Source organism: Rattus norvegicus, chromosome 15, assembly GCF_021556685.1.
Source record: "Rattus norvegicus strain SHRSP/BbbUtx chromosome 15, alternate assembly SHRSP_T2T, whole genome shotgun sequence".
NCBI classification, from domain to species: Eukaryota; Metazoa; Chordata; class Mammalia; order Rodentia; family Muridae; genus Rattus; species Rattus norvegicus.
In genome coordinates this window covers 61,200,062-61,222,488 of record NC_141548.1, presented here as the reverse complement: position 1 = coordinate 61,222,488, position 22,427 = coordinate 61,200,062, and the positions used below count along the sequence as shown (strand labels likewise).

General features: G+C 43.5%; 1 long non-coding RNA gene across 2 annotated transcripts in view; it reads right to left on the bottom strand.

Annotated features, from left to right (window-relative positions):
- Positions 1-14,494: 14,494 nt before the first annotated feature.
- LOC108352947 (uncharacterized) overlaps positions 14,495-22,427 on the bottom strand; it is a 138,263-nt gene continuing 130,330 nt past the window's right edge. The window contains exons 5-6 of one of the 2 annotated variants that reach the window (XR_015639012.1): positions 17,004-17,148; positions 14,495-14,665 (exon numbers count right to left, since the gene is read on the bottom strand). This is a non-coding gene — a long non-coding RNA (uncharacterized LOC108352947). Of the gene's footprint in view, positions 14,666-16,949; positions 17,149-22,427 lie in introns of those variants that run through there. The other variant, XR_015639013.1, reaches the window with a different exon arrangement.

Sequence of the window (22,427 nt, the reverse complement as noted above, 5' to 3'; positions counted from 1 at the left end):
GTGCCTGCCAGGTAGAGTCCTCAGGCTTAGAACATGGTGTTCAAGCCCAGGTTGCTCCATCCTTTGTGATTCACAGACCACCCCCAACCCCACCCCAACAGCCAGGCTGCCCAACGGAGACAACTGAACCTGAGAGAGCTGTGGGGTTTCACCTGGAAAAAGGACTTAAGCTGAGGCCGAGCTGGGAGGACAGACATCATGGATCCACTCACTCATCTGTCCATTCAAGCAGATGAAGCTGACAATACGTTCCAGACCAGCAGCAATGCTCAAGAGAACGATACTGTGAACCGCAAACACAAGCTAGCTATGTCTTGTTGAAAACCATGTATCCTAAGATGTATTTCAACAAGTTGTCCATCTTAGAAGGCAGAAATAAGAATATTCAACTTCTTCTTTTTTTCTAATACCAAATCTTTGCAAGCCAGGGTAGGTTTTAATTCTTTCCATACGTCTCAAGTCAAAGGTGCCGTAGCAAGCCTTCAGTAGCCACCTTTGGCTAGCAGTGGCCAGAGCAGACAGCACAGCTCTAGACACAGTGATTCCACAGAAACAAATTGCATGCCCTACAGAGCAAGAAGCTTGTAGACTGTGAGGGATAAAGAGGTCTCAGTTGGCACTGGGCTCCACAACTCTGCATTTCGATTATTTGTGGTCATCTGTGATGGTCTCCGTCCATGGCAATAAGTTTCCTTGATGAGGAGTAAGGACTACACGTATCTCTGGGTATAAGTATCCATATACATAAACAGCAGAACTGCACCAAGGCTCAGGGATCATGGCAGAAGAGGGAGTTAAAAGGCTGTAAGAGGCAAAGGATCAGGGAGTTTACTATGAGATTGTGTTTTCCAGAGTCAGTGGCTACCTCCATGTCACCAATATGACAGCCTGAAAATGACCTAAAACATGAGCTGAACAGAAACAACAAGAGACATGCTAACATGATGGGGGAAGATAACCAGGACTCAACCCTACACAAAGAACTACAGGCAACCTCGGAATGCTAAAAGCTGGAAAGATAGCTTTCCCCAGGGGAGAGCACATCAATTCATTATCTAACACTAACTGTCCAATCCTGAAAACATAATACAAATAACATTATACAGACTGAATGTGTTGTACTTATAGAGTTAAGATATGTATATATACATATATGTAAGTATACAAATACATTTTGTGTACATATTTATATACATATCACCAATTGAAGAAGAGGCTATGAATTTGAAAGACAGCAAGGTGTAGGAAGTACATGAATGGAAGCAAACAAACAATGTAATCATATTAAATCTTAAAAAATAAAAAAATAGTATTTTTAAAAAGAGTTCTCATAAGGAAACAGGCCACTAGGAGTCAATTAAAATCAAATTAAAGGTAACATGTTAGTGGGATGTAAGAAAGTCGCAGCTACCCAAACTGAAGCAAGTAGGAGCCAGAAAGTTACTGGAGGAAGCGAAGTCTGAGCTTCCCAAAGCAAGTGACAACCACGAGAACTGAGGCTCAGAGGGAGGGACAGGAAAAGAGATGAGGGCAAATGGAGAGTGTCTGCAATGTCTGAGACTAAGGAAGAAAACGACCTGTTCTGGGCGCTTCACAGTGTTCATTATTACTAAACCATGGAGTCTAAAGACGAGGATGAGAATTTAGACCTCAAAGCGAAGAGGGACCAGAGCCACAGTGAAGACATTAGGCTACCTCCCCATGGGGATGAGAGTTGTTAAGGGATTTTGAGTAAGGCTTCAAGGTTGTCCACTTTCTAAGCCCCACAGCTAAAATAAAGACTAAAGAAACTTCTGAAGGATGAGGGTCTTTAGGGTCCCTTACTGGATGGCAGCAGAGCTAAGAACTCAGGGTCTTGATCCTGACCCCATGAGGTCCTTGCATTGCTCACCTAACAGAACATGTCAGAGCAGAACCGGGGCTGTCATTGTTCCACACACCTGGTGCAGAGCACAGAATGGATCTCCACGGGAGAGGGTGAAGCAAGAGGACTAAGATCTGAGCTGTGTAGTTGTCCAGAACAGAAATAGTGACAAAGGCCGAGGAGCACTGCTCATCTGTCTGAGCCCAGTCGAGCCCGAGGAAAGAATTTCCTCTGATAAGAAGAGGAAGTACTGTGGTGGTTGTAGCCAGCTGCCTTAGACTCACTGGCTATAACACAGAACATCTTGGGAAATAAGGAGAGCATCCAGCCCAGAAATCCGGCAAGTGAAATAAGAAGTCTGAAATGAAGGCTTGTTTTAACAACGAGAAGGCAGACCACATTTATCCTGTCCCCTAGCCCACTAGAGACAAGGAGCTCGGGGGCTCAGCTCAGCCAACTGTAAGGTGAATCAAGTTTAAAAAAAAGTCATTTCTCTAATGACATCTGGGGGGAGCCGAGTTCAAAACCTATGTCCCCTGGCTCCTTGTTCACTAGGGCATAAAAAGTAGTTGGAATCACAGTTCCTCATCACTCAAATGCTCTACCATTTTGTCCTTCTTGTCTGTGTCAGTGAATTCTTAGTTCTAGTGTCCTCCAGGATACAAATACCTCCAGGAAGGTTCTGGTCTTAAAATACCATCCATTAACAGAAAGTAATCTAAACGAATCAGGAATTGGCCCCTAAATCCCAGGAAAAGTTAATGGTCAGGAGCTAGAATGCAAACTCTTTCAAACTCCTCATCCCTACTCTGAAATCCAGACCCTCAGTGATAAAGGGATCCAAGTAAGCAGGACAAACAAAAGCCAGCTTTGTCTTTGTCTCTTATCAAGTTTCTTGGAACCAGGCCTGAGACCTTAAGCAAATATTTACTTAGTGACTAATGTATACCGGGCACCTGGCAGCCATCTGAAGAGTATGTTAGTTTTCCATTGCTGCTATAACAAAGCATGGTAAGATGAGTGGTTGAGGTCAGCATACATTTTGTATCTTATTGCTCTGGAGGTTAGATCTTCCACACTTCTTCTGTTTGATTAAAAATCAAGATGTGGTCACAGATACATTTTCTTCTAAAGTCTCCAAGGGGGAATCTATTCCCTTGCCTTTGACCATCCTCTAAGGGACAACTGCTTTCCTTAGCTTGTGACTCCACTGCCTGCCTGTCTGGATCAGGCTCCCTTGTATCACATTATTCTGACAGCAATTCTTCTGCTTTTCTTTCTACTTTCAGAGACCGTTATGGTTACATTGAGCACAAGAATACAATTCAGGATCTCCTCATCTCAAAGTCAGGTGTGTATCTACCTCTAACTCCACCTCCAGCCTTCCTTTCGTTTTTCATGTAATATCACATATTCCAAGGATTGTAGATAGCAATCTTCCTTCCTTCTTTCCTTCCTTCCTTTCTTTGTTTCTTTCGAGGGGGATCATTAGTCTGTTTACCCTAACAAGGTCAAATCAAAGTTAATCATAACATAATGTAGGAGCTATGTGGATTGTAAGTACAATAGAGTTGAGTAACAAATGTCACTTCCTGCTGGGGTCATTGGAAAAACCAGGCAGAACAATAGGCTGTGTAATATGTGTCCAGAACAAGATAAATGACATAGTCTTTGTGACCCATGCAATAGCATCACCCCAAAGATTCAACTAAAGAAACCATGAACTCTGCTGAGACGAAGTGATAGGGATGGGTCATAGGGAATGCAGCAAACCAGGCCAACAGATGGAAATTTATACCTTGGGCTCTGAGTAGCAAAGAAAGTTACCCCACAGGGACAACAGTGGGGTAGAGAATAACATGGTGGTGAGATAGAATGGTGCTTGTAAGAATACAAAGGTAAACAAAGGGAAGGGGGGCAATCTCCAGACAGCAGAGATGTACCTCTACTAGTGGAACACAGAAGGATGGTGACAGGTGGGTTGGAAGAACTGAGCCAAGAGAGACACACAAGGACTGGAGGAAGACAACACAAAGCAGGACGCATGTTTCAGCTGGCTCCTAATGAGAAGTGGTCCAGCTGGCAGAGGAAACACAGGCTGGCCTGGAAAATTGTCAGGGCTGGAAGTCCGAGGGGAATGAGTATCTATGATTATGAGTGACGCTGAACAGGACAGAAACATTGAGGACATCTCCTGGGGGCAGGGCTGGGGACTAAAGGAGACACTAAAAGAACAAGAGGCAGCTAGAACCCCTGGTAAGAAAACACCTCACTTTACCTGGACAGTTAGAATATAGTGACTTATCTACCACAGCCCTGATCAGCTACTAGATTATCAAAGCCATAGCTCAGTGAGAACAAAGGGGTCCCTAAGATGATGCCTATAAAAACCTGAGAGTTTGCCTAGGAGATAGAAGTCAAGCAAAGCTGTTTCTCTACAGGCTAAAACTGGTAGTATTACTCTCCCTTATCGGAGGGGCTTCCAAAAGGCCTGGGAGGGGACTGAAGCTGCTTAGAGTAGCCTCAGCTCTCCTGCTAGCCCTGAGCCCACAGGACCAAATAGGGCCTCTTCCCAGTTTCCCCATAAAGCCTCTGTTGCAGATCTGCAACATATCTTGGGCAACTGTGTATGGCCACAGTCTCTGGAGCAATGTCCGATGTGTAACGGACTAACAGTGCCTGTTGTTTGCAAGAATAGACGGAAGTAAATGACATAGCTACTCAGAACACTGCCCAGAATGATCTTTCTCCATACAAAATTACACTGTTGTGAAAGAAAATGCCTATTGTGAAAAAAGAAAGAGAAAATGGGAGAAAGAGAAAGGAAGAAAAGAGAGAGAAGAAAGGGAGACTGAAAAGCAAGAGAGAAAAATGCTTGAAGGGTAAAGGCAATGTCAGGCGGACAATAGGCTTTCATGGTTTGGGTTTCTTATATGAGAAGGCTGGCAATGAATTTGCATTCTTCTGCATGTATATACTACTAGTATACATGTATATATTTCCTTTTTTAAATGTAGGGGCTAGGAGATAGCTCAGTTGGTAGGCACAAAGATCTAAGTTTAATACACAGAGCAGATGTTGAGTGAGAGAGACAGAGACAGAAAGCAAGAGAGACAGAGGGAGCAAGGGGCACACACACAACACACATACAGAGAGAGAGAGAGAGAGAGAGAGAGAGAACCCCAAAACTGTGGCAGAGACAGGCTTATCCCTGGAGGGCTCCATACTCAGCCAGTCCAGTTGAACAAACAAACCAGTAAAAGACTTTGTCTGAAATAAAAACAAAAACAAACAAAGGTTGTATTTGGGTGCCTCACAAGGTTGTCCTCTAGTCTACATACACATGTTTGTGCACACACACATTCGTTATCCCCTCCCCTCCACTCACCCCACCCCCTCTCTCTTCCTGGAGGAGTATGAGTGATGCCATGCCCAGTCGTTTGTTTCAGGCGCCCAGTGCATCTTCCTGAGAGCAGACAAAGAGGAACAGTACTTCAGTTTGGGAGCTGAGGTCTAAAGTCAAGAGTTCTCTTCGAAGATAAAAGAAGCCCCCAATCAATACAAGGATCTAAGTGCCAGCTTTGCCTTTGTTCTCAGCTCAGCTAAGTCACCATGTGCTAACACCCATCTAAAAAGGGACAAGAAGAAAATCCGGATAGAAATCTGCATGCCTTCTGCTTTTCTGCTAGGGGTCCTTACATGACTTCTTCAGAGTCCCCAAAAATTCAAAATCAACAGTCAAATTCCTGACGGCATATTAGAGTCATCTAAGTCACTCTGACCCACTTTTAGATGCAGCCCAAGGAGTGGACAAAACAAACAAGAATGTTTGCTGGAGCTTTAATCTTCTCCAAACACTGAAATATTGAGATGTTTTATCTCCTCTTGCACACAGAGGAGATTAAAAAGCCATGATAAATGGTGTGCTCTCCAGGAAGGAATGTCATATATAGGGCAATACATAATCTCCTGCTTCTTCTACCATTTGGGATAATTGTCCTGGCAAAGTGAAAACAGGGGGGGATATTAATTTAAGATTAAAGCACAATTATAAGTTCTGTCATACTGCTAATTTCTTTTAAATGTTCCTCTGAATAATTCCACCTTTGCAAGATGGAATAAGTACACAATTAAAAACTGCATTAAATAAATGAATAATTAATTAATGGATAAAAAGAACTCTGAAAATACAATAGGCCATGCAAATCCTACAGAAGAATTTTAACGGGTTACCTTTTTATCCCTCACCTCTAGAGGAATAATGTGTGGGTGCCCATGGATAGCCTTTGCCTTTGGACGTGAACCTGGAAGGATTGTGGTTTCCACTCAAATGTTGTCTAAAGGAACTTGAACCAGCACACAAGCAGTCAGATGCAATGGGCCTATTAAACACCCTCCAACTTCTCCAACCTCATCACCATTGCCTTCCCCACAATGCCTAAAATCCTAGCTTCTCTTTGTCCTCCACTTAGAAGTTTCACCAGGGCAACTCCAACACTGATTAGGATTCCCTGGAAGGAAAAATAAAACAAGCAAACAAGCACACAAGCTCTCCTGCAAAGGGCAAAGGCTGACTGTCCATTGACACTTCAGTATGAATCTCTTCAAATCAATTGCTTTTCTCCAAAACCTCCATTGAGGCAAGCATCTTTGGGTGGGTGGGGGGGGGGATGATCATTTTGCAGTAAAAGGTAATAGTAGGCATCTAGTTCCAGAGTGCCTGGATGTGGCTCAGGGTTGAGGCTTAGGGAGTATGGTACATAGGCACAATGAAGACCACTCAGCCATTAAAAAAACAAAACCATGCCCTTTGTGACAACACAGACGGGGCTCATCTCACTCTGTTAACTGGAAGAAGCCCTGCACAGAAAGACCAACACCGCACCATCTCAGTCACACTTACTCTGCATCTAGAACATTAATCTGATAGAGCTAGAGAATAAAATGGTGGTTATCCAGAGGCTGGGGATGGGTCCATCAATGAGTACTATGGTCCGTTGGAGGGGTAAGTATCTTATTATTATACAAAGGGATGATCCTAGGTACTAATTATGTTTTATATATATATATGTATATATATATATATGATTTTTGACCATTTCACCTTAAAGAAATAATAACTGTCAGAGGAGACAGGTGTGTTTAACATGATTTAAATATTATACAAAGCATATAAGTATTGAAACTTCCCACAATACTTCATAAATGTATAGTTTTACATTTCCATGTATTAGTGAAAAAATCATTTTAAAGCTTGAATTAGGTAACCTAACAAAATGATCTGCATATCCACATTACATATCCACGAAGGGGTTATACTTGAAGGATGGGCCAAGCACATGAAGAAGAGAAAGAGGAAGTGAAATCCCAAGACTACAATCTAACGTGTTGTTAAAACGATTGTGTAGAATCTTCATGGACCATCGTACTTTCAAGCAACTGAACTGAAGGCTAGCATCCCTGTACCAAATGGAAGTCAGTATGATTAAATGCAGCTATACACTTGGGGAAGCTCAAGTTCCTATGTACTCAAGCTCATAGGAACTTGCTAGAAACTCAAGACCATCCAGTACTGTAGTAAATGGAAGAGAAGAAATTAAAGCAATTGCCACGTGACCCAAGACCTATGTTCTTTCAGCCACCCCCACATTTCCTCACAGCAACCTCAGGGTCTGCTCTTAATGTCCCCTACTTTTAATGTAGGCAGAGCTAGGCCTGCAGGGATTAAGGGAGCAGCACCATGATTGAGCAGTTCCAGAGCCTACAACAACCAGGGTCCATGTACTGAGTGCTGACTTGGCGGGAGGTGAGGTTGAAATACATGAAGCAAGCCTGTGGAGAACAAGAAAGAAAGAAAACCCACTAAAGCTGCCCAACCTAAGAGTCAGGCTGAAATCCTTGCCTCCAGACTCTCACAGGCCACTCTGGCCTTGCTGTAAGCCCAGCCTTGAAGTCTTGTTTTTTGTTGCAAAGCAGCTTGCTCTAACAACATCTGATAAGAGCTGCAATGAACGGTCCCAATGCTGGGGGCAAATTGACCAACATTAGATCCTGTGGCTATTAAAATTATCACTGACAATGAAATAACTCGCTTCAGCAGGTGCCAGGCGAAGAATTGAGATGCGAAGCTTAGGAAATGGCCTGAGACTCACACCCAAGGAAGGTTCTCATGAGGCTGGTGGGAGCAAACATAACAGAGCTCTGTTCTTTGGGAAACACCTGTCTCCCACCAAGGGCAATCACTCTGTACAAACACACGAAGGCCACTAGCCTTCTGGCACATTGCCCAAGCTTTCTCAGTCAGTCCCTAATATCCATACAGGGTCCTCAGAGGTACCCTACCACCTGCCGTGCCCCAGACAGCTCTGTGGATTGTGACCCTTGGTCAGCTTCCCTGATGCTTAGACAAGGTGGGGACTCAACACCTCAAGTCTCAAGACCACTGAGGTAGCAAAGGTACTTACCAGAACCCCTTTGTTCCTTACCAATCCCTGTCCTTAGCTTAGTCTACATGTCTCCATCCTCCCAGCTTCCTTCCTCTCCCAGAATGTTCTGGTAAGCTCACGATCCCTGCTACACCTCATTTTCAGCATTTCCACCTTGCAGAGGGATGTGGAAATGTCTGTCTCACCCACAGTTTTATTGTTTCCAGTGTGCTGTGGGCACTATGGGGTATAGGGCCCTTGTTGCACTGTCTCTGAAAGTTCAGACCCTAGACACCATACAAGTCATGGGGCAACATCAAAGAAAAGGGGTGCATAATCACGGTCATGTGGTTATTTTTGCTATCCTAAAGTACTTGGGGGCCGATGGTCAAAAGACAATCAATAGGTTTATCAGTGTAGATAATATATTTCCATCTTAATGAAAGCCATTAATCCTATAAAACTCATCTAACCCTTCTCCCTGGACACACACCCACAGTTCTCCTAATTAGGATCTCAGTTTCTGGAGTCCAGGAGGAGACATTTGAAGGAGAAGCCTCCTCAAACACCATACATTAGGAGCTTCCTGTTACAGGCAGCATTAAAAAAAGAGACTTGCCCACCTGTATTTACTGCATAATGGCTGGCCACCCTCCCTATTTTACAGCATCTGGGATTCAAAAACTTCAAACAGAGGCAATTCTTAATTTTTTTTTAAATTTATTCTTCTCTCATATATTACATCTCGACCACAGTTTCCTCTCTCTTCTCCAGTCCCAGTTTTTCCCCAATCCTCTCCCCCAACCCTCAATCTATTTCTCCATTGTTTCTCTTCAGAAAAGAATATGTCTCCCATGGATAACATCCAAACACGACATATGAAATTACTGTAAGACTAGACTCCTCTCCTCATATTAAGGCTGGACAAGGCCACCCAGTATGACGATAAGGGTCCCAGAAGCAGGCAAAAGAGTCAGAGACAGCCCCAACTCCCACTGTAAGAAAACCAAGTTACACAACTGTAACATGTTTGCAGAAGGCCTAGGTAAGACCCATGCTGGCTCCCAGATTGCCACTTCAGTCTCTGTTGAGCCCTTTTCACCCAGGTTAGTTAACTGTAGAGATTTTTTAATGATGTCCTTTACCCCTCTGGCTCCTACAATTCTTTCTCCCCCTCTCCCCAAGGGTTCCCCAAGCTCCACCTAATGCTTGACTGTTGGTCTCTGTTTCCATCAGTTGCTGGATGAATCCTCTCTAATGATAACTTGGCTAGGCACCAATCTATGAGTATAGCAGAATATCATTAGAAATCATCTTGTTGACTCTTTGGTGGCGGGGTAGACTGGTTTGGTTCTATCCTAGGTCTCTGGTCTATCCAGCCTCTGGGTCCTGGCCCTCCAGGCAGTGTCAGGGGTAGTCTCCCTCTTGTAGCATGGGTTTCAAGCTGGACCAGTCATTGGTTGGCCACTCCTACAACTTCCGCACCATCTTTACCCCAGCACTTCTTGTAGACAGGACAAATTGTGGGTCAAAAATTTTGCGGCTGGGTTGGTACCCCAATCCTTCCACTGGGAGTTTTGCCTGGTTACAGGAGATGGCCAGTTCAGGCTCTACATCGTTTACTACAGGGAGTCTTAGCTAGGGTTGCTCTTGTAGCTTCCTGAGAGTTTCCACTGCCCTAGGTTTCTAGTTTATTCCAAAGATGGCCCCCCATTCCAGATGTCTCTCCCAGTACTGTCTTCCTCCTTCCCCAAGCTGATCCCTCCTGTTCCCTTCCCCACCCCCAAATCCCCCACCACCCTCCACCTTTGATGTCCATCCTACTTCCCCAGGGAGATTCCTATGTCCCACTGCGTTGTGAATAAAGGATAACCATGCCTCAATCCACAGACCCAGAAAAGCAAAGGCGACGTGTAACTAAAGTGGTTTCACACGGGCCAATGTTGATCTGTAGCATCCAAATGTTATGGAATACATTTCAGTTTGCCACTGGCCTCACTGTTCTCTGTTCCCTAACATCTTCTCCCAGTTATCTTGCCTACCCTTATTTTAGGCACATTTAGATCTGTTTATTTAGGGTTGATATACAACAATTTATAAGTTGTTTGAGATCCATTAAGAAGTAAATGGAAATATGGCTGTCCCGTTTTACAGCTGAGCAATAAGGCTCAGCCCAGAACCCTATGACTCATTGTATTTAACATATTTTGGTGGTCACCTGGGCTTCGTTGTCAACCTGTTTGGCGGTTTTCAGTCTAGGTGGGAATCAATTTCCATTGACTTTTGCCACAGCGGTGATGGCTGCTGGGGCCCTGGCTTCTCTGGAGGCCTCATAGCTGGTCTCCAGGCATATCACTGTCCTAAAGGTGCAGCTTCCAGGGTTCCTTGGTCTCTTGCACACAATCTTATGTGGATGTGCTACATGCTGGGTAAATGCCCAAGACTTACATCCGCTCCTTAGGAAAGGTACAATAGGAGCATGAAATGCCCACCAGGTCAGCAATTATTTCCTGGAGCCCTCCCTTTTCCACCATAGGTAAAACCACACGCAGCAGCTGGGAATTTAATGTTAACCGGCTAAGAGAATCACTGTCTATTCTTGACAGTTACATCCTGTAAATGGGGGAGAGGGTCGAAGTCTCATTGCCCATTAGAATGAATCTCTCATATGGAAGAGGACCCAAGCCCTTTTGAATGTACCTGTCACTAAAAGCAACATGACATCATTGCCCCGAAACATGGGGAAATGACACTATGTCTCATCTAAATTTATCAAAGCAGACAGTGAAGGCGCTGGGGCTTTGCTGAAGATGAGGTAAAGGAACAAATCTAGAAGGCAAAAACCTACACAATACCAACTCGAGCAACCATAGCAGGCCTGTTACATGGCCCCCAAACACTCACCAGAACTCCGCCCAGTCCTCTCATTGAGAAACATCATGATCCAGCAGCCTTCCTGAGACACCAAAGTTGACTCCAGTGGTCGGGTTAAAAAAGAAAAGAAGCAGGTAAGTGCAGTTCTGTCAGTGTCCTAAGGATGTGTGGGGACCAATAATTAAGCCCTCCTGTGCTGTGCTTTTCTCTGTGAGGTTTGTGTTTTAGGAGAGTAAGATCTTTTTAAGTGAACGGAATGAATCCGTACCCACAGGATTTCCAACATCAATCCAACAGTAAGTGGGAAGAAGATATCTTTGTTGCTATTGTGAGAACACCTGGAGAGACAGGACAGGAAAAAAGAAATAAGAAAGGAAAAGCCAAACACAGATGACCTGGGCTTGTCAGAATAATTAAATTACCTCATGGATTGGGTTTTTGATAAGCATTCATTTAGAGAAAATAATGCTTACCTTTTAAAAGGACAGGACAACTAAAACCATGGTTTGAAGATATTTTAGGTTCTCAATACTAAAAATCCTTTTTTTCCAAAGCCTGCATGAGATGGCTGAGTGAGTGAATGTGCCCTCTACCAAGCCTGACAACTTGAGTTTAGCCCCTGGGACTAACATAGAAACATTGCCTTCAAGTTAAAGCTGTAATTTAAAATTTCCTTTTAAATATTTGATTGGAAAGTTGGATCCCACCCATCTTTGTCATATATAAACCCTGCCTCAAGTCTGGCCAAAATGCCCTGGTAAGCCTTCAAGATACAACCCTAAAAACTAACTTTAGGGTTACATACTCCCTGGCTAGCCAATCCCATCTACCCTCAATGCCAGGGTTCCAGGAGCCTAATCCTAACCTCTCCCAAGAGCACTGACATCTACCTGTAAGCTCAGACCCAACAGCCCAGAGTCACACTGGACTCCTCCTTCCTTAGTCTCCACATTCCTCCCATTAATAAATTCTATTGGTTCTACCTCAAAAACACATCTAGAACCTGACCTCCCCAGCCTGCTTGCAACAACCATCAAGAATCCTGGTCTGGACCACAGGAAAAGTTCCTAACTGATTTCCCATCTTGCTCCCCACCCCACCCCCAACTTCACAGCAGGGATTTTTAGAGTATAAACTGAGAGGAACCATCCAGACAGCTCAGCAGATAATGACCTTTGTCTGACAATGGGGGTCCAGTTTCCAGAACCCACAAGATGGAAGGGGAGAAAGTCTCCCAATATGTCTCTGACTTCCAACATGCATATCGCGGCACACACATACCTACATACTGAGAAATAACAAATAAAAAATAAATAAGTAAAAGTATTTACTAAGCAGACTTGCTGTGCTTAGAATCTATTTCTCTAGTCCAAACTCTCACCACAGTCTTGCAGGGTTTGCTACAAATTGGGTAAGAGGAGAGGAACTGGGGATTCCATCATCTCCCTCTGTTGTGGTTTGCCCTGAAGTTATCTGTATTTGGATGCTAATTCCACTGCCCCAAGGACAGCTGCCTAGTCAGTACTCAGGAATCGGGTGACTTCACCAGAACCTCCCCATTGTATTTGTAAAGTACAGGTGAGGGGCAGGTACAGGATAGAAGGAGGCCTGTCATTGGAGGAGAAGGAAGGATGGTCGAGAGAGAAGTTTGAAGGAAGAGGAGGAGAGTAGGAGAAAGGGAGACAGAGGCAGGTGATGTTAAGATTCTGCTCTGTGTATTTACAGGTTATCAATGTTCCTAAGGGATGGATGGTACCGGGCTTTGTATGTTTAAGTGGGCAATTATATCTTATCAATTGGATCTAAGATTATAGTGTTGTGTGTTCTTTTATTGAGGGTTTGAGTGTAGGAAAGTGTGCAACTGGGATGTGTTTCCGCCAAGATATCTAGCAGATACCTTGGGCACCGCAGTGCAGGACCCAGGGAGGTAAAAGACACCAATACTTTTTTTATTTTTATATTTTAACAACAACATCCCTCTCTATCCACTTCATCTCCTTCTAACCACCCTCAGGTTCCTTTCTTCTATTGGCCTCACCTGAAATTGCCTTTTCTTTTCAAGTATTTAGCAAACCACCTACTGGTGACAGACATTCAGTACCGAGTCTAGGTCCTAGGAATATAGTAGTGAACAAAACGGATCTTAAAAAAAAATAGAGAGAGAGAAAATCTGCTCTGATAGAGTTCACATGCTGGTGAGGGTGAAGGGGAAATTATTTGCTTGATGGTTGCTTGCTTTTCCAGCTAAACTGGCTATACCTTGGGAATGAGGTCTTTAACTGTCTCAGTCTGTTTCTGCCTTCTCAGAACAGTGGCTAATTGTTGATGCCCAATCAATACTTACTAAGTGAATAAGTGAGTGAAAGACTCTTGGGTCAAGGTTGGTCTGTGCTTTTCCCAGTAGGAATATCAAATCACTCTCTGCTCTGGAAAAAGGGACAGCCACCTACAAAAGAAGCCATTACGGTGTCTTCACCACACACTGGGAACCCTAGGGTCCATATGTTTTTCCCATTTCTGAGCTAGAAAAAAAGAAAGTCACTATTCTAAGCCTTTGGGTACCTGTCTGTTTTGGCTCCAGGTAGATATCCTGCTTCAAGTATCTGACTGCCTGGTCCCAGACATGATGTCCTCATCTATTCTCACCAGTGCCTAGGACAATAATCCCAAAGGAGGCCCATTTTGCTTTGGCCAGGGAGGCATCTTGTCTCCCTTTCTGTTGTCTTCACAGAGTGAGACAGTTAAACTGACAGCTGTTTTCACCACCAAGCGCTGGAGAATAGAGGCATCCCACCCAGTCCCTGGTGACAGAGGAACACTCATTTTTCCAGGGTGGGTCAAGAACCTAATTTTGCCAACAGTGCTCAGCCTCTCCCCCAGCCAGTGCTTCAAACACCTCATAGTCAAATCTAATGAATTTCCTGCCTCAAGTCCCTAAGAGCGAAGAAAAACATGTTTCTTCTTCTTATTATTATTATCCTCTTTCAGTGACAGAGGCAACATGGAGAATCAGATCATCATTTTCCTCTGCAGAGTGGATCTGGCCAAACTACACAGCTGCTGCCTCACAGAAAACTCTGAGCAATGGATTTGGTTGCATCACCCTGGGAAGCTGCAAAAGAGGAAGAGACAGAAGACAAAAATCTAAAGCCCCCCGAGCTGTGACAGGACAAGGTGTCAGAGAAATCCTATGTTGTACAGTTCTCTGGATTGTTGCCTTCTTGCTCTGTCCTTGCAAAGTACCAGCATGCTTTCTTTGAGATGTAACAAGCCTTCACACTGAAAGATTCTTTTTTATCTCCTTGGGAAGTTGGATACCTGGAGACTGTGTTTTGAAATACATATATTGACAACCAATTACATAGCTCTGTCTCTGTGGTGCCTTCCCCTTTGTCAGATGGCTTTCCAGTGTCGACTGTAATCTGCTCATATCGGAAGTCTCTCTTCCTCTCGGGGCTTCTTGGCAGCTTATGGTCCCCAGGGAAAATGATGCTGACTGAGCCTGGAAGGAGGCAGAGAGGGAGACTTGGGCATATGAGGAGGGTAGGTACCACATAAAGTCAATTATATCCAAAATCCAGGGTCTGGAAATACCTGTTCCACTGTTTCCCTATTCTCTGCCTACATCAAGTCAGTTCACAAATGTTCCTTAAAGGATATGCCAAGGCTACATTGAGTCTGATGAAAAATCAGATAACTCATTCCAGTGTGGACAGAAACATCTGAGACTTAGCGTCTGAGGAACAGTGATTCAAACTGGGCATCCTAGTGTGTTCTAACCTAGAGATTCTTAAATGAGGAATTTGGGAGCTATCAACTCAGAAACCATAGGGAAAACTGAACAGGCACGGAAATGTGTATATTATTAAAAGACTCAAGGTTTTCATCTGATTTGCATATGGCCCTGTCCCTTTATAATAATAAGAATTATATAGCTAACTTAATGACTTCTAGGAGAGATTCTTCCAACAATCTGACAAGAAAATTGGAGGAGAAGTGAAAGTCAAGCAAGTCCTGCTCTGGTCCTTAATTCTGACAGTTGACATGGGAACTTCTCACATGCCAGAGGTCATTCTAGACACTCTAATTCTAACCGTCCCTCTTCCTCCCAACAGTATATGAAAACCTACCATGGATCAACCCATTATCCAGTTGATGAAGTCAAGACACCATCAAGCAAAGTCAGGCCTGAACCTGACACCAGATAGCCCAGCTGTGAAATCTCTGTCTTGACCACAGCATCATGAGGGCAACTGTCTGACCTTCATCCCCACCCAGACAACCTTAAACCCCACAGCTCTCAGGACCATATTCTCAGTGCACCACTGAGACCATATTCTTGGCAAACCTTCTGCAGAAAGAAACCAGACGTGAGATGGTCTAGTTCATGGAAGTGCTTTGTAAGCTGCACAGTGCAGCACGGATGTCAATTAGGATAGCAACTGCAGTCTGCATGGTGCCTGAAAAGGTGTTTAAAAAAAATCCCAGGTGCTGCAGGACATATCTAGTCGAACACATTTGCTTTTTGCTTTATTCTCTGGTGACCATACTTTATACATAGGAGGCATTCTTCACAAAGTAATTTAAATGCATGAAATATGATGCCTTTACTTCCAAGTACTAGGAACATAAAATTCCCCAACTAGCACATCTGGCACAGATGTGTGCACAGTGCATTCAAAGTGTTCAGTTTTTTTTTTCCTTCCAGTGCTCTGCAGTGAGTGGGTGCTCAAATATTTTGTCAGTGTCAATGGTGACATCATGTGAGGTTGCATTTCTCCTAATATTGTTACACCTCATTTCAAATTCAAACTGTCTAATATGATCAAGTAAGAGGGTTCAGTCATAATTATTCCAATGAAAAATCCTCTTCAACTGATTGAAGGTCTTTTTTTTTTAACAAGATCTCAAAACTCCTGAGATGTAGAAAATATATCTTCAAGCCAATTTGATAAGTCTTCTTTTCCAGCACCAAAGAGCAAATAAAACTTGTGATGAAAATTGAGCTAAAAAAAGATTAGACTATGAGAACAAAATTGAATTAGTCCTGCTCTTTTTTCTTAGTATTAAAATTTCTCAGGATGGCTTTCTTGCTTTCTTGCAAATTTATCATCTATTCATTCAACAAACATCTCCCACACACTTCCATTGTGGGGGAACTGTGATGCTCTGCCGTACCCTCCCAGCCACAGTGAATGGACACCTCTGAAGCCATCAGCCAAAATGAATTCCTTTAAGTTGCTCTGCTCTGGTATTTTGTCATGGTGGTGAAAAATCTAACACAAGGGGATAGATTCTGTTAGGAAGACCCCAGCTTCTCTGGCTACATGAAGACCAAATGGTACACATGAAAGAACAGAGCCACTCCAGGCAGAATCAGACACAAGGGCAGGAAGATCAACTAAGACGTTGTTGACCTGTGCAGAAAGACAGGTCAGTGAGCCTGGGAGGGAGCTGTGAGACGGCATGATGTGGCCAGGTTCTGGATGCCATTTTGAAAGTAGAGACAATGAGATTTCTTGGTGGATTGGATCTAGGGCACAAAATGGAAGAGTCTGGAACATCTGGGCTTTGATGCCTGCAGTTTATTACCAAAGCCAACCAATCCCTCAGTTGTCTATATGAAGAATAAGGGAAGGGAGTGGGGAAAAGAAACGCTCTTGGCTTATAATGGCAGTAAGAGCTGTCCAATGACAATGTAAGGAGCCTCTGTATCCTTTTCAGCCTCAGCCTCTCCCCCAAAGAAGGCCCTGGAGGCAGTTTTACTCTCTGCCCTTTGACCTCACCTGCTTCCTGAAGACCAGGACCTCAGAGCCTTAAAGGGTGGCAAGCCCACCTACTTTTAGTATTTCTTTTATTTTCCTTTTTGGTGCATTTGTCTTCATCTTTATTCTTGGACTTTCAGGTTCTCTCATGGGACTGATGAATAAATGCACTGTTCAAGAGGTCGGAGATGTGGACTGTATTCCCCTTCGACTTCCAATTCTACAGACAGAACAGGTTAAACACAAATTGCATGGATTAAGGAAATATCATGGACTTTTCCCCGATATATCTACAAAGTGGTTCAGCAAGTGACATATTAGTTACAATCTAACCCAGGCCCCGAAGTTCATATTTGTTCTTTTTATAAAAGGCACCTCATTAAATCACTGTCTAGTCCGTAACTCGCTTTATTGGGACATAAATTCATTTCACTAAACCAATAAATGTTAATTCTTCACCCTGGAGACGCGAGTCAGTCTGGTTTTATCCTGCTCCAGCTCCTGAGGCCACCATCAATTACTCATGTTTGGGTTTATATGTCATTATGGAATCACTTTAGCTAGAACTAACGGGAAGTGAAAGGACAATAAAGCTAAGCCTCATTCCAAAGAGAATATACCGAGGAGGGCATTCACCTGAACCCCATTATTCTTTTCTATAAATTAAAATACCCTGGCATTCTGCAGCACCAATCCATTATAGTTAGATGCTATGCGAACTCTAGTGCAGGCAAGAGGCGGATACTAATGAAGGCAGCTGGAGGGTCTGGGGAGGAGACAAGTCCGGACTCACAAGGTTTGGGTTGGAAACCTACTTCGAAATAACTAAGTGTGACTTTCAGCCAATTGCTTAATGTCATGGAAACTCAGACTCACTGTCAAATTGCATACAAAAAGGGCACTTTCAAAGACTGTGGAGAGACTCAGGAGAAAGCCAGACTGGGAGAGGAAGGGTGCCTAGTCGAAAGGTTTTTTTCTTTTTCCTCCCTTCTTTCCCTATCACTAAGCCGGCTACTAAGGCAATTGCTCATACCAGCACCCTTCATTTGTGGTCTTAAACATGTGATTTAACCTCTTTGGGCTTCAATTTTCCCATTAGAAAAATAGGTCTGATCATATCTAGCTTCCGTTTACCCCAACAAGGTAAGCTGATAGTGATCAGCTCTACAAAGTCCTTAACATCAGACCAGAAAGCAGGTCAGTTTCAGAAAATCAAAAGATTACTGAAGCGAGATTCCATTTAAAACAAAAGCAAACAAAAGCAAACAAACAAACAAACAAACAAAAAGCAAAGGAGTATCTCCTCAGCCAAATGATCTCTCCTGTGACGAAAGGTTTCTCTTTAAAGCCGTCAGCTCTTTTTCTCTCCCCTTCAGATAGAAAATGGCTTCCTCTCTCAGAACCATATATAACTTCAGACGCAAGAGGTGGGGGAGGGTGAAAAAGCAGACTTGGCAAAAAGTAGAGGTGAATTGAATGCCTGAGCATCCCATTCAGGATAAACTGCCCTTGGTGTAAAACAGTCAGTAACATTTTACAAGGAAAAAGTGCGGATAAATGACTGCAGTCCCAAGATGGTGCTCCTGATGGCTTTTTATAAACCATGCACACTGCCTGGATGCCTCTGAGCCTGCTGCTTCTGCTCTGAAGGGAGTGTGAAAGAAGGGATTCATGCCAGCCACATTGGCAGTGCCAGCCAGCTATAGCCAGATCTCTGTCCTGCAGGCCAGCGAGCCTCCTCCCATCAGCACTAGCTCCTGTCCTACAGCTGAGGACATCCTAGGGCCAGACTCAGCCCAGGAGAGGTGCAGGGGGCTTTTCCCATCAGACACTAGACAACAGAGCTTCAGAGTGCACTGGGCTTAGAGGGACAGTGAGAGGGAAGCTGGCTCTGCCATTGACAAGCATCATGACCTTGAACCATGTCCTCCTTCTAGAGGATGTGTATTGAGAGAATAATGAGCTACAACAACATTGCCAGTGATGTAGTCTCACATTCAATATATTGGTGCCTCGTCTCCTTGTTACTGAGTTGGGCTTACCTAGGCCACACGATAGTGTTGCCAAGTAATGGGGAATTTGTAAATAAGGACACTGGGGCATGAAGCAATGTATTCAATGGCCACCAGTGTTCAACTCCACATGTACTCACTGCAGAGTCCAATTCTGGATCTAATACAGAAACTGAGACTGGGAGAAGCGAGTTGGCTAAGCACACTTCCCAGGGTTCTTGGCAAATATGGGTCAGGGCTGCTTGTTTCAACTCAGTGTTCATTGCATTAGCCTTCAGTATTTGAATCATCTTTTTTTTTAACAGAGAAGGAGACTAAAGCCTCCCCCAACCAAAGCAATTACTTGCTTCGAGCCATCCTCCAAATATTAACAGAGAAACCTGAGATCTTTCAAAGGCCCCTTGGGTATGCTTGTGTTCTGTGAGCCCACAGCCTGTTATTCTTAAATTGGCAAGAACTGAGCATCTGATACACTCAGAAATAGCTTCAGCTCTCAAGCAGTTCACCACCAAGTCCAGAGAATATGGTCCCCAATCAAAGTCACTTGAGTGGCGGGAGCCACTGCAGAGGGACTATGTGGGTAGGACTTCATGAAGGAGACAAGACTTCAACTAACAGCAGAGTAGACACTAGTCAGACCAAGTGAAGAGAGCAAGCTCCCCAAGAGGTAGAAATGGGATGTCAGGAGTCACAGGCTCAGTGGCTGTGGCCTATTAAGGAAAACAGAGCTGAGAAATTCATGAGGCATACACACACGCATGCGTGTGCACACACATCGAGAGAGAGAGAGAGGGAGAGACAGAGAGAGAGAGAGAGAGAGGAGGAGAGAAAGAAAGATTAAAAGTTAAGTTAGCTAATTCGGTCTGAAAACTGAATAGAATTTGTGGTGTTAGAGACATGTTACATAATGGACTATTGCACATATTGATAACTGGAAGGGCATGGGCAATAGGATGGAGAAAGGCAGCTAAATCTTTGTCATGTACAGCATACTTCTTGACTCTGTATCAAAGTACTTCTGACTTTATATCACTCAAATTCATATGAGTATCCAGGGGGGAAAAAGAATAGTGCAGCCATTAAATATTGATCAACATGTTTCCTGAGCCCCTTCTCCATAAACAAAAAGGCAAAACAATAGTTTGAAAATTAGTCCTAGTCTATGAGAGAAACGCCGCTGGCTGGACAGCTATTCAAAGAGCTGATTAAATGGCCAGTGTCTTGCTCAAGCAGATTCTCTAATACCATCCCATAGAACCCTCTCCCTCAGCCGTCCATGGTGGATGTGTCCAAAAACATTAGGGAAGAAATAGAAGACATGTTTCTCAAACAGGAAGGTCATTCCAAATCAGAAGCAACACCACACACTGCAGGAAAAGTGAGCTTACCAACATTAATAAACTCCCAGAAATAAAATTAGATGTGAAATGAACTAATGCAAACCCCATGCTAAACCTCAAGGTTAACAGCAACATGTGGAACATTTTAATTGATAGTAGTGTGTACGTGAGAACAGTGTTTTTGTTCACTGCGTGACATGATTGCCAAACAAAAGCTGGCTGATGAAATTCTCTATTAGAAATGGAAACGAATTGAACAAATGAACACAATCTGGTTTCTGTTTCCAGCTGGTAAGATCTAGGGGGACCAAGGATGGTCCCAGAAGGTAGTATGGAGCAGTGTTTTGTTTTTTGTTTGTTTGTTTCTTTTGTTTTGTTTTGTTTTCGAGACACTGAGGTGTTCCTGCCTACCCCAACAGTATGGCATGAAACCTTATCTCCCACTTCTATGATGGTTATGTAGGTACCAGAAGATGAGTCATGGGTTGCTATGACATCACCTGTATCTTCACCTTTCATTTCTTTTGGAACATGGCTGTCATCGTAGCACCAATGACTTAGAAATTTTAAGTAAAACCATTAGTTAGATTTTCTACTACTTGTGGGAAGAAGCAGCTTAGGGAGGAAAGGTTTTTTTTTTTTTTTTGGTTCTTTTTTTTTTTCTTGAGCTGGGGATCGAACCCAGGGCCTTGTGCTTCCTAGGCAAGTGCTCTACCACTGAGCTAAATTCCCAACCCCAGAGGAAAGGTTTTATTTCATTTTATACCTCTCAGTTCATACACATACTCCATCAATGAGGGAAATCATGGCAGGAACCTAGAAGCAACGAGTCAGAGGCTATGGAGGAATGCTGCTTACTGGCTTATTCTTCATGGTTTGCTCACCCTTCTTTCTCACACAGTCCAGGACCACCTGTCCAGAGAAGGCAACACCTACAATGGGTTGGGTTCTCACATGTCAATAATTAATCAAGAAAAATGGCATAAATAATTGCCTACAGGCAATTTAATGGAAACATTTTCTCAATTAAGTGTCCCTTTTCCCAGATGACCCCTAACCTATGTCAAGTTGATATATAAACAAGTCAATGAACCTTTTGAACTCCTAAGACTCTCAACAAATCTCATTTTCTGAGAGTTCCATTATATGGCCAACTGTGTTCATATTAGTGCAGGTTTCCCATAGACCAAGTAGATCTACCAGTTCAGACCCCATGGTCTGAATTCTCTGAGCATGATCTTTTGGTTCCATATTTATGCCCTACATAGATGACCCCTTTTTCATACCAGAAAGAGACCTTGCATTCATTTTATCATCAATGTTATCAAATCTATAACAAGACTGCTGTTTTGGAGGCTATGGTCCATCAAGGTGAGGAGGGTACAACAAATCACACTATGTCAACCCAGTAGCAGAGAGAATAGAATACAGGACAGGACAGGACAAGAATGCATATAGCCACAAAGACTCCCAGTGACCTACATTCCTCACCTCCTATTTTTCATTACCTCCCAATGAGAACGTGTGTTGACTCTAACAAGGGAGTTCATTGATAGATTAGAGTTGCCAAGATTCTTTTCTGGAAATACCACCAGACACCTCCAGAAGTATGCTTTACTACATATCCAACGCATTTCTCAACCCAACCAAGATGACAATTAAGACTGTATCCATCACAGATGTACAAGTTCCCATGATCAACACATGTTCTTTGGGCATTATGCTGTAAGGCCATTCCCAAACTAGAATATTTATAGGAAGAACTTGGGCTCCTTATCTTAAAGAAGAATTAGTATAGAAAAGTCCCATGGGTAAAGGGAGCCGGCATATTTTGCAGAATCCAATCCAAGTAAGTGTTCAAGATTGAGAAGGCACAGTTAACTATATTTTGGGTCCTGATAAGTCAGAGCCTCCTAACAATTAAAGTGATCCATAAATGAAATGGCCTGCCTAAAATAATAATGGCTTCCCAAGCACTGGAATTGTGCCCAGCACATTCCTGGAGACCCTGGGCAGGATTGTTGCAGAAAATAGCTTTGCTCTGGGGGAAAGTTGGATGAGATACTGGGATATTTCCAAATTCCCCAAAGAATGGAGATTCTTCAGGTTGCTAGATCCTTGCTTGGATTAGTGGGGTGCTCTGTGTG